General features: G+C 46.6%; 1 protein-coding gene across 1 annotated transcript in view; it reads right to left on the bottom strand.

The window, feature by feature from the left end:
* The window catches only part of LOC100677884 (zinc finger protein MSN4), a 33585-nt gene extending 22556 nt beyond the window's left edge, over positions 1-11029 (bottom strand). The window contains exon 1 of the mRNA XM_016986082.3: positions 10123-11029. The gene's annotated coding sequence lies outside the window, so the exon portion shown is untranslated. The remainder of the gene's footprint in view (positions 1-10122) is intronic.
* Positions 11030-17782: the final 6753 nt, after the last annotated feature.

Genomic DNA, 17782 nt, shown 5'->3' with positions numbered 1-17782 from the left:
CAGGCATGTACAGGCACGTTCGCAGGACGCGCGCCAACGAGTCTCCGCGATGACGTAAGAGTTCCGCGTTCTAATGAGGTCTGCATACTTCTGTATACGTGTGTGTGTGACCGAAGGGTTATGGCTGGTGTACGGGAGAAGTTGATTATTTTATTGTGGGGTGTGGATGTGGTTTTTTGAGAATTTTTACGCTGCCTTTTTTATGACGTTCTTGAAGTGCCAGAAAGTCTTTACGATGCGATTAATATGTGTGTATTATATTATTGTAATAATAGGAATCGTGTTCGGAAAAGCGAATTTCACAACGTGAACGCATCAACCCGTTGAATTACAATACTCTCGTAATTGTTATTGGATAACCAAGCGATAAAAAGGACTGTCTATACACCTCGTCGGTAGCTTATTTATGAATGAGTCGGTATCAGATTGAGCAATAACAGAACAATGAGCCACGAAGCATTTACACCGATTATAGTTTTAGACGACCATAATAACTACCCGCAAAAAACTCCTCGATATTTCCTGTACACTCACACAACGAAGCAGTGCACGCATATCACACGAAACCGCCGATTTTTCCCAGCCGCATACCGATCTTATACACACATTCCTCATCTCTCCGCAAGCTTCGCGAACGAAAAATCGTAAATCCTCGCGTCAACCTCTCGCAGGATCTAGATAACTATCTATCCGCAAAACCCGCACACACGCGCACCGGCGAGTCGATCGATAAATCTGCCATACCGATCTATAGTGTCTGCCGGTGCGACTCGTCGTCCTTGGTGTCTTTTTTTTCGCGAATTTCGCGGAGATCGTTTCCATTTTTCGCGAGGAAGCGATTCCGTATGTGTTTACCGATATTTTCGTTTATACCGTACAAGGCTTAAAATAGACTTTTTATCTCGCTGGGAATAACGAACTCGAGAAAGTCGATGCTCGACCTTATCGAGAGACGATCTCTCGGCGCGGTGTTCTTTTTTAATTGCAAAAGGTAAATAGCGGAACGGCTGTTACGGCTGCTTTAATTAATCTCTATTTTCGGTCGAGAGCAGCTAACGCGTGTGTATATATTCTGGAGGAGCGTCACGCGGTAACGGTTAATTTTTATAGATCAACCCTTTCCCCTGCACATCCTCCTCCCTCTCGAAACTCGTTAACCCAGTTGTGTCCGCAGTAAACAGCCTCGTGAATTTTCCTCCTCTGCAGCGTGAACAACAACCCCGCCATAAGAGACGTCCTTGCGAAGCGAGAAACAAGCCATCGCCTCTCTCTCTCTCTCTCTCTCTCTCTCTATTTGCTCTCTTTGCTCTCTCTCTCCTCGTCTTCCTTTTCATCGGGAGTGTGTGTGTACAGCAGCGTATGTTTGCTCATTCACTTACTCTCGCTCGTTTTCGCTTTCGACCTTCGGAGGAGGAAGAGCTCGTCGTCGTCGTGGGGCTAGAGCTTCCGGGTCGGCGACGACGACGGGATTTCCTTGGCGAAAAAAAAGAAGCGCAACAGACGACGACTTCCGTGTTTCGTTCTCGGGAGGGGATATCGTCGCCGGTGTGTGTATGTGCAATGGGCGCGAGTGTACACCGGGGTATTCTAGTCTCGGTTTGTGAGTCAGATATAGGTTTCATTATTCCGGTTTTCCGCGCGATCGGAAAATGCTTACGGGATAATCTCGAAGAAATTCGTACTAAACTTTTGTGTCGTGTTGTACCTTAATTTTTTTTCATCAGGTGCGCGATTACGAGCTTACGTAACGGAGTTGATTTTCTCAGGTGCGGTATGTAAGTACGAGTAAATAATTGCAAAACACAGGCGCAGAAGCGCCGGTAGAAGTTTGGAATCTTCGTATGCAAATAATTGCCCATAAAGCCTCTGCAGACACGCGTTGAGTATTTGTCCTCGTGATGAATACCCGTCTCGGCCCGTAGGTATATATGCATATACGTTTTATCAAGGGATTTTTCGAAAAGACGATCCTCCTGTGGATACGCAATAGCGAAGACGTCACGAACAAACACATAAATAACAAATATTATTCATCGGCTTTTATATTACCCTGTAATTACAAAATTTTTGCTACACCGTATAGTCTGAAACACACGATCCAAAGTCGCAAAAAATCCCTCGCATGAATATTTCAACGCGCGTCCCGAGCTTCTGCGCCCAATAATGCTAAATCTCGACGTCGACGGCGATCTCTCGGCTTTAATCTTCCTAGGAATTGACGCAATTGAAGGACTCTCCTGCGCTGATTTATCTCGGGCTGTTCTGTTCTTTTTCGCTGCACGCGACGACCCTCGGAAGATTTATACTCCGGCGATTATGATCCTCCGCGGCTAATTGAAAGTTTAAGAAAGAAATAGTAGACGATGATCGTACGCAGGGCTGTTAAATTAATCGGCGGCAGCGTCGATTGGTGCATAACGAATCGATGAGTTTATTGCGATTAATTGATTATACGAGTTATAAATACACACACTCTCTGCAACTCGATCAACAGGTGAAAATCGTTTTCGTTTTCCGCGCCGGATTAGCGCTCGAAATGCGACTCCCGAATATTTTTAGCGCAAAGTGCAGTGCGGCGTATCAGCACAGCCACCTGCGAGGAAAATTGAGCTGTACCGTTAAAATCCGCCCGCTCTATGTAACACACAGCTCTGGGACAAGATAAACCACTCGATATCTAAATTTATTACCAGCGAGCTTACATAAAAGACTTCTCTCGCGCGAAAAATCCCTCGTGTCTTACAATGCCTCTATATCGAAGCCTCTGCTGGCTCGTGAGGTATCAATTAAGCTGTACACGCGTCGCGAATATAAAAAAGTTCGGAATTATATTTACAAGATTATACCCATTCTCTATCGGGATTCGATACACACGCGTATACACACACCGGTTTTGCATCGTGTACATAATGCGGCAACTTTTTTCTCCCCTCCGCGATATCGGAAACGCATTAGTGTTTACCGTGAGCTCTCGCGAGTTAACTTTCTACTCCGAAACGCGTGTCGTGCTATGCAGTTTCTCGATTTTCGTGTTTTCTAGTCGTCGGCAAACGTTATACCTCCAGCTCCTGTGTGTGTGTGTGTGTGTGTGTGTGTGTGTGTGTGTAGGAGAGGAAAAACAATCGACAAATTAAAAAACAAGCAGATGTCATGAATATAAACAAAGACGGTCGGCTTATTACAGCAAAATCCGCACTGGCTGACTGGATAGAGACTTTATGTAATTGCGACGCGAACGCACCGCAAAAAGTCATTGCGAAGCGTGCTATATACACTCCTAAGTCGCTGTGCAACAGAGTCGTTTAATTCAGGAAACGACAGCGGCGGCATCGTTCTGGCCTGATTCGTCCCACGATCGTAAAGTGCCAGAGATACGTACTTTTGTCTCTCGTGCATTATCCGCACCTAATAAACATTTTTTCGAAAATTTGATGCACCAGCTGCTCCGCAAAGCCCAAAAAAGTCTCGCCTCGCGAACGTGTATGTATGATGTGTAAGGCTTCTCTCTCTCTCTCTCTCTCTCTCTCTCTCTCTCTCTCTCACACACACACACACACACACACACACACACACACATACACACACACACACTGCAAGAGTCGCGAATTTAATGCAGGATATCCTCGCGCTGACCTGGATTCCCTCGAGAAACCCGCTTGGAAACCTGTCTTTTTTTTATAAGGGTTCCTGTATCGCGCGCGCGCATGCGCACAGGATACGGCGCATCTCGTGGCGATCGGGTTACACGGCGCGATTTTCGCGCGCACCAAGAACTGAAAATCCGAACGCCTCGCGTGTACGGCCACATTTCGAGTATGAAATAATCCGCGCTTGGTCCGCTTTCGAGATTTGGGGTAACGAGGACTTTCTTCTCGGGCGCAGCTTCTCGATATCTTTGCACTTCTTTTTGTAGAGCTTCTCTTGAATATTCATACGGCGCAGTGACTTGCAACGTATGTACGGAGAGAAGAAGAAAAAAAAAATTCTCACAGCTATCGGCACCGAAATCCGAGAGAGCAGTTCCGGTCCCCGTTATGTGGTACGAAATAATTCACTGTAAATTAATGGACTTAATTATGAACTTTGGGATCGTTCGAATTTAGTTCCCACGTGTACGTGTGTGTGTGTGTGTAAGACGAGAAAGAAAAAAAAAGGAACGAGAGAAGTATTTAATAACAGAAAAGCGATTGCGCAATGATAGTAATGCGCCTGGCGATATTCAGCGACCGATATGCGAACAAGAGCGAATCGCTCGCTCGGAATTAACAAGGAGCGTATTATTGTGCGGCCATTACAGCGTTCGGTGCTCGCATAATAAAATTCAACCGCCACAATGACGAATTTCAAATATATCCCCTGTGTACAGGCTCTCGTGATGAAATTATCATCGCATTAGAGCCGCTCACTGGCCTACTGCTGCGATAAATAATGCAGAACGAAAACATTATCGAATCTCTTGGTTGTATATATAGGAATATATATACTCTTGTTTTTGGCTACGGCGACGGCGGCTTGGGCTGCTGTCGTGTATTGTTTGCGGAATCCGCGGGTTGTTGTGTGTAGAAAGCAGCTACAAGGAGTCGATTTTTTATTTCGGCGACGTTAACAATCTTTATTAACATAAAGATCGTTCTATAAACCTCGGTGATCCCTGTGTGTGTGTGTGCGTGTGTGTGTCAGCGGTGGATTAAATAGCTGATTTCAAAATTGCAGAAGTGTATTTGCGTCTAACAGGTTGTCAGTGCTAAACCAGTTTTTATGAGTTATAAATAAAAATTTCTATTTTATGCTTTGAACTTTATTTATTAGTCTCAAATGTAATAAGAAAACATAAAATCTTCTTTGGCCCGTGCGTGGCGTTTAAAAGATACTGGTTTTCTGACTTTTTTTGAAAAAAATGCTATACGGTATGAAAATTGCAAATTGCAAAATAACATTCTGCAAATTAAATTTGTCCGATCTCAACTTAATGCATTTTCCAAAAATCATGCAATCCTTTCCAAAAACTCGACCCTTATATGGCCATCTCACGGCTCACCAACACACGAAACCTCGTCGACTCCTCGCGCATACCCACAAACTCTCCCATACAGTGTATATAGTCACCGCTGCCGTCGCCGCAGTTGAGCTATTTAGTCCGCTCGAGCGCGAGAATAGACAAAGAGTAACGCCTATACGTAATTTTAGCATACAATGCGGCGGCGGCGGTGGTGCGCCGTGTGTTTTTCGACTACGGTAACATCGCAATGTCCGTTGCGGGGATATGATTGCGAGGAATTCCGACGCGAGAGCATCGCATGCGAGCCGCCGCCGCTGTGTGTATGTGTGTGTGTGTGTGTGTATAACTGGCACACTTTTGCCGCCGCCGCCGCCGTTTTCGCAATATAGATCTCCGATCGATGGAAATCGGCGTTGTAGGGCTCTGCTCTCCTTTTTTTTTCATTACATTCGATCCAACCGAACAATGAGAGCCGCGTTATATCGGACTACTTTTAACGATTATTCCGTCTCTTATAAACGTTATTTATACATTTACTGCGCGGCCGAGTGGAAAAGTACGTTGTTGAAACGCCAGATATCATTCGCCGGTTTTTAATTATAAAATCTCCACTATATATACCTACAGGTATACACACAGCGTCATGCCGTAGTGACCGCGTGCGCGCAGCGCGTTTATGAAAAATTAACTCCATTGCGATTACGCCGTTTGATCTATGGAGCGGCTGTGCATGTGTTCGTGATTCGTGGGCCACTGCAGCGCCGGCGGCTTACGCAAAGGTGTATATAGTGTGAACTTTGGTGTGCACGGAAAGAGAGAACAAATTCTTTCGAAACTGACCAGAGTGCGATTGCGGTTTTCGGCCAGTTTCTTGCCCGATCTTAACTGTAAATTCTCTCCCGAGCTGGAGCGACTTATATCTCTGTATGCGTATATTTCGGAAAAAGAGTAATAAAACGATCGAAAAATCGTCCGCGATTTATACGGTATATAGAGAGAAATTCGGTTAAAAGTATCTTATATTACACGCTGCGCACGCGATAAAAATTCGCGCGCTTTAAAAATTTCATCGACGGAAATACGATTTGACTCATTGGCCGCGTGACTCACGCGTAATATTTTACTCGGAACCAGCTTGATCCTTGATGTACCCTCCCATACCAGCATCATATTCCACGGGTTTTTCGAGCCTCGACTTTTTTCGAGCTTCGCTTTTCTCGGAAAACACGCCGTTACACATCGAATTACACACAAAGAGCGAAAATCAGATTATAGTTCGTTTTTTTTCGATCAAAGCACCAGCGCAAAGCCAGTATACACACACAGAGAGAGATATCTCGCGATGAGCGCTCGCGCGCGCAAGACAGTCCCGTTAGCCGCTAACCTTCGTAAATGAGTTTCCGAGTATAACCCGATGATTACACGCTCCCACAAAAATCCAGTGCCGCGACTCTCGGAGGAGAAAAAAACAGCCCACCCGAGAAAAAAGCTTCCGCGCGCGCGCACCGGAAACCGGAAAAATTATCCTAACGGAAAGCGATTCTCTCCCGAAATCAAGTATATTCGGCAAGGAAAAACAAGCCGAAAAGTGTAAGCAACAGCACACAATGAGGCGTCGAGCTCTAACGATTCTTGAAAAAAAAAGTAGAAGAAGAATCAACGAACTTTTTTCCCTCGGCGTTCAAGAAAGTCTCCCATAGCCGCGCACATTCAAATTTCCGAATGAAAACGCGCTACTCTATGCATATATGCGTTTGGAAAAAGAAGCCGGCTATGTGGCGATATATCTCGCGACGTGAGAATTTCCCACGTGTATTCCTTTCACACTAGTGCGGCGGCAGCCGACGAAAAGATATCTCGAGAGTTCGCTGGCTTATGGTATCAGTCGGTTGGAAATCTCTTAATTTTCATTTTTGCTCGCAATGCTCTCGAGTCTAGCGTATGTCTGCCTGTGTGTGTGTATGTGTGTGTGTGTGTAAGTAGGTCGAGCTCATAAGCATTAAAACGATCGTTTATCCGATAGCGCGGGTGTCTGCGAGTTGATATACTATATTGTTTGATTTGAAATAGAGGTTATGTGGAGACTGTCGTTTGAAGAGTTCGGGGATTTTTGCGGCTGTCGAGTGTCTGTACGCTTTGCATAATTACATCGGAGGGAGATACTTATCAGGTGCGTGCGTACGTGTGAGTGTGAGATAAGAATTAGCGTGAGATATGCTAATTTTCGAAAGTGCACGAATTTGTTGGACTGGCTGTATTTCAGAGATATGATGTTGTGATGCAAGTGTCGGACGTCGTTTTATATCTACTATTTGATTCGACTGCGGTATTTAATAAGCGTAGGTGCGACGAAAAGGATTTAAACTGTGGATTGAATCATATTATTGGATGTTACGCGCGCGCGACGTTCGTTTATTACACGCGTAATTCATATGATTCAGAAGCATTGATCCACTTCTGTCTCATTACGCGGAGCTATTAAAACGCATCCGAAGGCTATACATACGCTATTTTTTTGTTTGCTTACAATCGAGTTACCTTTTATACTCTTTCATTAATAAAAGAAAAAATCTCGAAATTTAAAAATCATTTATTCATCGCTCGCGCGCGCATGCATGATTCATGTACAAAACCGCAATGAATCCACCGAACGTACACACTTCCTCAAAACCAGAACGATTTATCTATAATTATTTCTCATGTGTACGACCTTAGATCGATCGTCTCTCTCTCTACAAAAACAACAACTCCACTTTCGCAAAAGCGACTCCCTATCGTCTAAGCGAGAAAATCTAAGCACGAGCCAAACGCGTGCATAGTCCTAATCCGGTTCGACGTCGCCTAGCCGGCGTTAAAGTCTCCGAAAATCCCTCGACTCGCTACCATATGCACAGCCGGAATCGCGCGCGAAGCCAACCAGTAAAGTAACCCACACGTATATACATGTATATACACGCGATTGTCCCTACTCTGTACGTGCGTTGCCCGAGGCTCTTGGCCGCGGCTCTCTGAGCTCATCGCACTCGCAGCTCACGGATGTGTGTACGTATGTATAGATACCACGTGTGCAGATATAGCTTCGCGCGTTGTTTTTCTTTTTTCCGACGTGACGTTCGTTCGAGGCTTTGCTGAATAGAATGAGAGAGAGAGAGAGAGAGAGAGAGAGAGAGAGAGAGAGAGAGAGAGAGAGAGAGAGAGAGAAAGAGAGAGAGTAGAGGATATTACGCCGTGTGTAGGGGTTTGGATTTTATTTTTCGAGGCCGATAGAGGTTACCGGAGTCGGCCATATGTCGAGGGGTCGCGGTAGGTTTTTTGGAGGATTTCGTGCAGTGGGGGATCGTTGAGAGAAAAACGGTCGATTGATTGATCGGGGAAAGGTGTTGAGTGGAGAGAGTCGTGGCGAAAGAGTTTTTTTCAGCGAATGATGTATCTAGAAGGTTTAGAGCAGATATTCTTAGAGGATAGATCGAGTCGTTCGGCTCTGAAAATCAAGTGTACACCTATATAGAATCGTTTCGGGAACGGGCCACGGGGGACCATATGTCGCGGACACGTGTGCCACGTGCGAATTTCGCGCGGTGCACCGCCATTACACAGATTCCCACAAATTGAGGAACACCATAACGAGAAAAAAATTGAGACGTTGATTAATCTCCCCGCGCGAGTTACGCATATAGGAAAATTCATCGCTATATATACAAGAGCCGCTGATGACATACGCATTGAAGAATTTGGTTTTCCACGCGTTACATAGATGCGCTTGGCGGTGTAGTAACTTTCACGAGAGAGAGAGAGAGAGAGAGAGAGAGAGAGAGAGAGAGAGAGAGAGAGAGAGAGACGAGCGTCTTTCTAATGATTTTCGCGTTTGGTGTGTATCGTTAATATTTCAGCGCATCATCATCCTAACCGCGTGTACAATGCGCTTTAATAGTGTTTACCGTGTATTTGATTTTTCGAGCGCATTGTTTCTCCCGTCTCATGCGGTCACTTTTCTTTTTCGTTCTGAGTAAAATTCGATTTTTATACTGTAGTTTCTCCTGATTTATTTGTATCCATAAGCTTCCGAGAGTAAGAACGTTTTCGTGATTAATCGATTATTGATTTTCCGTTTGTTAACCGAGCCGCAACCATTTATCAAGCATGTTTTCGAGCCGGCGTTTCATTCCTCTGACAAAATTCCCGATCAGCCATAACCGACCGCATATTCAGCGCGGCTGAAAAAATCTTTAATCGAACGATCTTCTAATCATCGCCGACATCTAAATGCCCGAGCAGTGTTATTCCGAGGCTGGAAAACGGGTTTCGCGTTTAAAACCAAAGTTTTCTCCTTCGGAGCTCGTTGCAACGAGATGATTAAAACAGTTTCTTGTAAGATCGTTAATGTTCGAATCAACGTTTCGATAAAATCCAGCGTCGTGTATGGAAGAATTTGCGCAGGAAGTTGTAGATATCGTCGGGAATGTTGCAAAAAAGAGCCTCGAAAACTCATGCAAATTCGCATCGCCTAATTAAAAGATGTATTTGGAGCACTTTCTTCCATTATTGCACGAACACGTGGTGCATGTGCAGCGAAGAGCCGTTCCGGATTTTTCGATCGGAGAATATCACTTTGAGAAAACTTTCGCGGGCACTTGAGAAAGAAAAATTTAGAAGCTTCTTCGGTCGCCCGAATCACTGTTTGTTTTCTTCGAAACGGCTCTCGCGCGCACGGCACTGTGTTCTCTCTCTCTCTCTCTCTCTCTCTCTCTCTCTCTCTCATATGTCGGAGCGCCGCCGCGAAGAACCAGTATACGCACGGACACACGCACACACAGCTGTACGCGCATCCACCTGGTCTAGCGCCTCTCCGGCGCGTCCCGTTTCCTCTCTCGAAAAGAGCTGTGCGCTCAAACCAAGCAAAACATTATAATCCCCGACAGGTCCCTGCACACAAAACGTTCCCCCCCTTTCGTGCACGTATAGCTGTATATACAGCGAGGCGTATATCTATGGAATCACTTCCTCGCTTAGGGGGGCCCTAAGGCCCACGCACACACACACACACACACACTCATACGCATATCTCTCACTCGCATCGCGCATAATATCATGTCAGTGGCATGAGGGAGTAGTGAAGAACTAACCTAAATCTGGACGCGTCTCTCACGCTCGGCTGGTCGTCTCTCGTGTGCACTGCAGGTGTGTGTGTGTGTGTGTGTGTGGTGTCTTTGGTGCCAGCTGTCAGTCCAGCCTCGGCGGCGGCTTCTCCCGTCGGCCAAGCCGACTAGCCGATTTCCCGGCCATATGCGAGAGACGCCGCGCAATGAGGCCACGCGCGCTCCGATGGCTCTGCAGCAGTATGGTCACGGGCCACTGGCCCGGCAGGTGTTGTACTCCCGGTCGATCCTCACTGTGTATACTCCTCGATTCTCCTTACCGATCTCTCTCCGATTTTTCTTCTTCTTGGCACACGCACTCCTGTGTATTATACTTTTGTCGTGGGAATGTAATAACGCGCGCGCGCGAGAGAAATCGGTCTCACTTTTCTCACCGACGAAGCCGATCTTCCTGCCGCGCGATCGGTATGGACGCGAGCGAGAGAGACTTGACAACGGTTCAACGGTGCAACAGATGTTGGCGGCGCTGTCTCTCTCTCTCTCTCTTCCTCTTCTGTGTATACTACGTTGGTACCCACGTATACCCCGAGTCTACGCACTAGAACCTTGATCGGTCATACCGATCTCTCTCAGCTTCACTTGTGTACTCGCTTCATGATCACTCGTAGTCCATCGTAAGTACCGCCGTCGAGAAATTCTGCCGATATACGACAGCTGGGTCCTCCGGTCACAGAACTCTCGCAGCCGTTCGCCAGGAAGCGCCGCGCACTGCACACGTATCTTACGTATATATATATATATATATATATATGTGTGTGTGTGTGTGTATCTATATACACCGCCTATAGAGCGCCGAGACTAAGAGACAGAGTATAGACGACGACGACAGCAGCAGCAGCAGCCTGGGCCCACCAGCGCCGGAGAACAAAGTCCTCGGACTGAGGCGGCAGCGCTGCGCGAGCTCCGCAGCTACTCCGAGCACCGACCGAGACGGAGATAATGAAAAGAGAGGGAGAGAGAGAGACCGAGAGATCCTTGCCGCTTGCGTGGCGCTCCTGCCCCCCTCCACGCTGCCACACACACACGCACACAATCACACAGTTATACATCCCGCGAGTGAGAGAGAGAGAGAGAGAGAGAGAGACACACGTGCGGGGCTTCGAACACATGCGCGCAGGTAGACGAACCTTACGCGCAGGCCGTGCGACCGAGAGCTGGGTTATACGTGTGTAGCGTTGCGGGGAGTACTCCGACGACGACGACGATCCTCATGATGATGAGAGAGATGGATGCGGCTGCTGCTGCTGGTTGCTCGAACTCCGGTGGTAGGGATACGACGCCGAGGAGAGCTCGCTCCGTAAGCTGCAGGAGAGGTTATTTGGAGAACGAATAAGTATTAGAGGAGCTAATGGAGCCGCGGCGGCGAACAATTGAATCGATGAGTACTCCTACGACGCTGGAGTAATGAGGGACCATTTTTCGGAGGAGATTTAAATCGAATTTCGCTAACGTCTCTGTTCTGCATTCCGCTGGACACGTATACAAACGCGTACACCGATCCTTTGGAATTATTAACGAGGAGAGCCTGGAAGAGTCGAACAATAGAATTGATCGGCGAGATTTTTAGAACTCACGGATTTAAATGAACAGGCTTCTCTCTCTCTCTCTCTCGCCACAACTGAATGAGTGCGCAAGAAAAACACACGAGGTTAGAGAGTTCTCTCGCTCTCGCGTGTGTCGCAAGACAAAAAGTGGCCGAGGATGCAGAGAAGATCGCGAAAATGAGAGAGAAGAGCGAGGAACTGAATGAGCGCCGAGAGAGTCAACGCACCTTCCGAAACAAAGCGTTGTAGAGGTAAACTATACGAGGGCAACGATCGAGAGAGTGATGGAAAGAGACAGTAGAAGAAGAAGCTACCAGTACGGTTTACTGGTTCACTGACGGACAAGCGCGACGAGAGCTGCGCATGGTATCTCTCGTCTGAGTGTTGCTAGCTGAAGTTAGCTCACCTTGATCCCCCCGCGCGTGATGCACTTTCTCCCGTGTGCCGATTTATCGGGAATTCTCACGTTTCCCCGCCGATAATGGACCGCGTTTTTCGGAATCGTGTCCGTGCTTCATTGTTCTATATTCGATCTCTCTCTCTCTCTCTCTCTCTCTCTCTCTCTCTCTCTCTCTCTCTCTCTCTCTCTGTATAAATACTCGGAATCGTCCCAGAAAAGGGTTAACCCGTATGTGTATACTATAAGAGAGTCGTCGTGACCGGGGACCATTATATTATATGAAAATCGAGGCAGGTACATTTGTTATATTGGCGATCCTAACGATCGCGTTATACGGAGCCGCGGATAATTTGTTTGTACAATAATAACGTGCGGCTGAGGCGCTCGATTAATCATCGTAATCAGTCGCTAGATTAAAGTTATCAATCTTGACGGTTGTATACCGATCCGTATATACACCGCGATGTGCAGAGAATCTCGAGCCACAATGACGACGTGCTATACACAGGTATATGTATAAATAACGGTGAACCTTCGGGAGAATCTCGGTGCGTGATGCCTAATAAATCAAATTATGCTCTCTCGCGCGATTTCCAGCGAATTCGTGCGTGTGTACCGCCATACCGATCTATCTAACGAAGAAACGAGCTGCGCTGATGAAGAATGGCGTGTAAATTGCCGAAGAAGCGTTACGAAACAGTGCATCGGCGTTTCCTAAATTTTCGATCGCATAAATAATCGAACGACCACACAGAGCTTGTGTATAGAACACACACGCATGCGAGATATCGGTCTATAATAAATAATTTTCGAGCCGACGAAGAGAAGAAGGAGGAGATATCGTTTCGGGGTCAGCCGAAAATTTTCTTCTCCACCCAGCCCGACGAGATTCCACTTCTCTCTCTCTCTCTCTCTCTCTCTCTCTCTCTCTCTCTCTCTCTCTCATATAATACTTTTGATTGCACTCGGCGCTCGGTTTCCTCTCTCAGCGTCTCGCTCCTCAAACCAGCCCGACACTCACACACACAGAGCAATTTAACTTGTTTCTTTTTTTCATCCTGCTCTCCCTCTCTTCCATCATCACGAAAGCCGCAGCACCGACAATGTGTAATCCCTCATCTATAGCCGCTCGTCATTGCCTTCTCTTTCATCTCGATCCAGACACTTGTGTGTGTCTCTCTCTCTCTCTCTGCCGCGCGCGGTACGATCGAGAGCTAAAAGTCGCTGGTAGGTAGGTAGGTAGGTATGTGTTTCGCCCGGGGCCACTTCGGGCATAGCGGTACTTGCATCCATACCTGTCCTCCCCCGTCTCTCTCTCTTGCTCGCTCTCTGGTATCTCCCCCACTACCGGTTCTTCGTCTCTCTCCCCCTCTACACGGCCGATCTCTTCTCGCGTCCTTTCCTCCGCTGCAGCAGCACACTTGCGGCTGTAACTGCTTCTCTCTCTCTCTCTCTCTCTCTCTCGCGCGCGCGAATTTCATATAAAGCCCCGTGTCCATGTACACGTGGAGCTGCGACATTTAGCTGGCTTATAACACGCGTGTAAGCGCACAGTACGGCTTTATTGATTCGTTGCCGATTCAAGCGTGTTTTATGGTAATTAGCGCACATATGCCGGGAGATCGGTATGCTAGCTTATTGCTGGAAAATGCGCAAGGTGCTGCGCGCGCATATGGGACCAATTGAAAATAAGAAATCGCATAAGCTGTGTGTACAGTTCGGGAGAGAGTTTCGGTATTTATATTATTGGGTGAATGAACTAGCTGGACTAGTTCGCAGCTCGTGAGTACCGTAATGGGATTTTGAAAATCGGTTCTCTCGATCCATTTCGGAGCTTTATATTATCGTGCTTTTCGACACTGTAAAGTTAACGCTCGTTTAGCGTCGCTGCTCTTAAGTGCAATTGCGTTTTTTTACGACGTATCGCGCGCATACTCGGAGATCGGTTAGCGGTATAAATTAGAAATTTCGTAATAAAAGGAAAAATCGAATCGCCCCGTGTCTACAGGCTACTGACAAACTGGAAAGCTACATTTCGAAACGTTTTGTATAATTTATGCGCGTACGTACGAATGAAATCAAACTCATATATTATATTAAGGAAATATATTTTTCGATTCGATATCATAAAATTTCACTTTCCTGTACGTACGAGCAGGAAATGTCAACGGAAAGCTACGCCAAAAATAAAATAGTCCGCGCGCGACATCTCATCGCATCGGGATCTTTTTTTTCCTCTCTCCGCTCCACGACTTGACGTAAACCTCGAGAGAGCCATATTTACATACACAGCACTCCGCGAACGTACGACCAAGGCCGAGTACCTATACACACACACGGACACACGGACACGCGTATACACATACACAGAACGTATAAAACGTTCTCCGCTCGGCAGCGACTCGGGAATTTCGACGCTCGCACAGGCCGTACGTACAAGACTTGGGCTCATCTCTGCACAGTCATCGGAAGCCACAGAGCTCCTCGCTCTGTGGGAAAGTCATCCATCAGAGTCGTGGCGGCTGGTACACTGCACCGAAAACCGATCGATGCAGCGATGCGCACAGAGAGATAATTCGTGAAATTATATCGATATAAACGTACGCATACGCCTGAGTGAAATAAAGACGTCGGGTATCGCTTAAGATGGATTTGTGTTCGCGAATTAAATTGATTAATTGCCCTTTGCCGCATCGCGCAGGGGCTTGTACGTTATAAGGAGCTTTTAATGAGTCCGCCGGTGTGTACTCGCGGCTGACGCGCTCGTTATTTATTGTCGAAACTCTTCAGTCTCTCCGAGAGACTGACAAGCGGACGGTGTCGTCGTGTGGATATTCGGGAGGATTATGCGCTCGTCATGTTTGCTCATAACCTTAGCTCGAGGGATATTTAATTACAATCGAGCGGATGAAAGCTCTTTTGTTCGATTTTTTTCCGCGCGCATATGCAAATAGCCTTTTTTCCAAACTTTCTCGCGCATCTCTTCTCTTACGCCTCATATAATTACACGCTAATTAAGCGTCAGAAGTCGCAGACGTCAAAGGCCGCTTCCTTTTTTCTTCCGCTCTCGCTGCAGCGGCGTCGTCGGCTCGAAATTAATTGATGCCCGCTTGCGCGGTAAGGAGCTTTTAATGAGTTCACGAACGGCTCCTAGTGATAAATTGACGAATTCATTATGAATCGCGCTGGCCCTACGTATACTCCTGGAGGCACGAAACAATCATGATGTGCATGATTGAAAGTATTTTAATTGCCGCGAGTGCACTTTTTCAAAAATGCAAATTATTACGCGCTGCGTTATCTACAGTATGGATTTTTATCCGAATGTATAGCCCTGGGCTTGTATTTCTGGATTTCGTTAGGCATGTACTCGCTATTCGTTGGGAGATCGTAATTATGCGCCGCGCATTGCGCAACTCTCAACTCGTTTAAGTGTATCAGGGGAAAGAAATGAAGTAAAATTTTCAATTAAGCCACGCGGTATACATCTCCGTATTTACGTCGTCGTTCGGAGAATCAGTTGATGCGCTTTTTCATTTTCAAAAAAACTCTCGTAGAGACACCGTTATCCCGCACGGCGCAGTCGTAAAATACATGTAGGGCAACGTCTTGGCTTATTTTATTAATTAATTATTATGATTTCCCTCCATCGGCTCGCGGATATTATTAGGCGATGGTATGCGCGAGATTATGATATAAGCTACTGTATATCGAGATCTAAGAAATTTTCCGTATACAGCTCGCTCTGATTATGCTCGAAACCGATCGATACATAAACGTCGCTTTTACGGAGAGGGAACACACTCGCGACGATAGCGAAAATCAATTTCGAAACTTATCGGACCGCGATATATAATGAGGTCACCCAATTTATAAATTGATATTCACATAGGCTTGTATATCCTGAGAGAGCCGATTTTTCAAACGAGGACCGTTTATTATCATTGATATATTTTTTCTCAAATCGTCGCCGGCTTCCACGCAGCGATTTCCAGATTCCACAATTCCAGAAGCTGTTATGCAGATTTTCATCGGTATTACAACCTGGAAACCGTAAAGCAATATAATAAATTCGAGAAAAAAAGCTATCTCTCTCTCTCTCTCTCTCTCTCTCTATCTCTCTCTCTCTCTCGCGGCGCGTGATAATTTTCCCGTCATTTGACAGTCGAGAGTTATAACGGCGCTTTTCGAATTTCCGAAGCACACGCACGCGCGCAGATTTTATTTATGAGAAAACTAACACCACGGGAGAGATGGAAGCTTAGCCAACAATTACGCTGATGGGGATTAAGCAATATAACACTGTATACTCGCTGAACTGGATATATCGAAGTACATAATGGAAGTACGACTCAATCGGGCGTCAGGAAGTGCCGGCCTGGTGATTTCAGTCAGGGAAAGTGAAAATGGATATAGAAATTCATTGCTGCGAGCAGTTTTCTGCTGATAAGCGAGACACTGCACCAGTTGAGGTGGGTATATAGATATTTCGACACGCTGTTTAGTTCTGCAAACAAGTCGATTCGCGCATCGATCTTTCGGAAAGCGCTGCCGATTCGTTGACGTGAAGCTTGTCTTGTATAGAGGAATTTTTCATTCTGTGCAGAAATAAAGTTCCGGGTATACATACACTTCGGCTCTCCGTAAACCCAAAAGTGAAAAAGGTCGTCCATGTGAGATTTTATATAACAAACAGGAGGTTTTCGTGCGTTTCGAAGCGCCACCGCATTACCATATCAAAAATCAAATATAATAGTTTTCCAAGTTCAAAATTTATCCATTAAAAAGCTTCGTCCACCGTATAGAAAGAAGCATAACTCATCGCATCTATAATCTCGATTTTTTTCTCGTCGGCACGCATTCACCGATCGAGATCAAGCCTCGCTCGCGCGCAAAAACCGATCGGCACGCAGATTTATCAGGAGCAGCGGGTAATTGTCCGTCAGTCCCGCCGTTATCAGCCCGCACCAGATACGTCAATCCGCGAGTCCTCGCACACAATAGACTTTGCATTCCCCGACGGAGATGCCGCGCGCGCTCTCGAATAGTCCCTCTTTCTTACTATACATATACTTATATATATATATATACACACACGCACACACACGCGCGCGCGCGCGCAAGTGCATCGCACGCTCTCTCCCTCTATACATATATCGCGGTATACAGAGGGGAGTGAAAAGATCCCGGTTCGTGAGCGCGGCGGGTCGCGTGTGCGCCCAATTAATGTACTCGTGACCGAAGCTTATACTCTCCGAAGCGGCGGACGACCCCGTAATAAGTTTCGCGGAAGCCAAGAGTGAGTGAGAGAGAGAGAGAGAGAGAGAGAGAGAGAGAGAGAGAGGGTGCCGCCGACGACGACGACTGACTTTTCGGCGATTAACGAGAGAGGAATCGGAGCGATGATCCAAAATTGCAATTTCGAGTACCGTTTCTCGCGCTGCCGCCGCTGTGTGTCTCTGATGCAGCCCGAGCGAAAGGCGCAGGTGTAGGGAGAGAGAGAGAGAGAGAGAGAGAGAGAGAGAGAGAGAGAGAGAGAGAGAGAGAGAGAGAGAGAGAGATGAGAGCCTGTTTCGATTGTACGGGACACGTGTGCGCAATAAGTCGCGCTTTTTTCTCTCCATACGCATATGTCGTTTATATTTGCGTGTTATTATGTTTGCTTTTTGGACGTATTATAAGC

Source organism: Nasonia vitripennis, chromosome 5 (genome assembly GCF_009193385.2).
Source record: "Nasonia vitripennis strain AsymCx chromosome 5, Nvit_psr_1.1, whole genome shotgun sequence".
Classification (NCBI taxonomy): Eukaryota; Metazoa; Arthropoda; class Insecta; order Hymenoptera; family Pteromalidae; genus Nasonia; species Nasonia vitripennis.
This window is presented reverse-complemented; position numbering and strand designations above follow the sequence as displayed.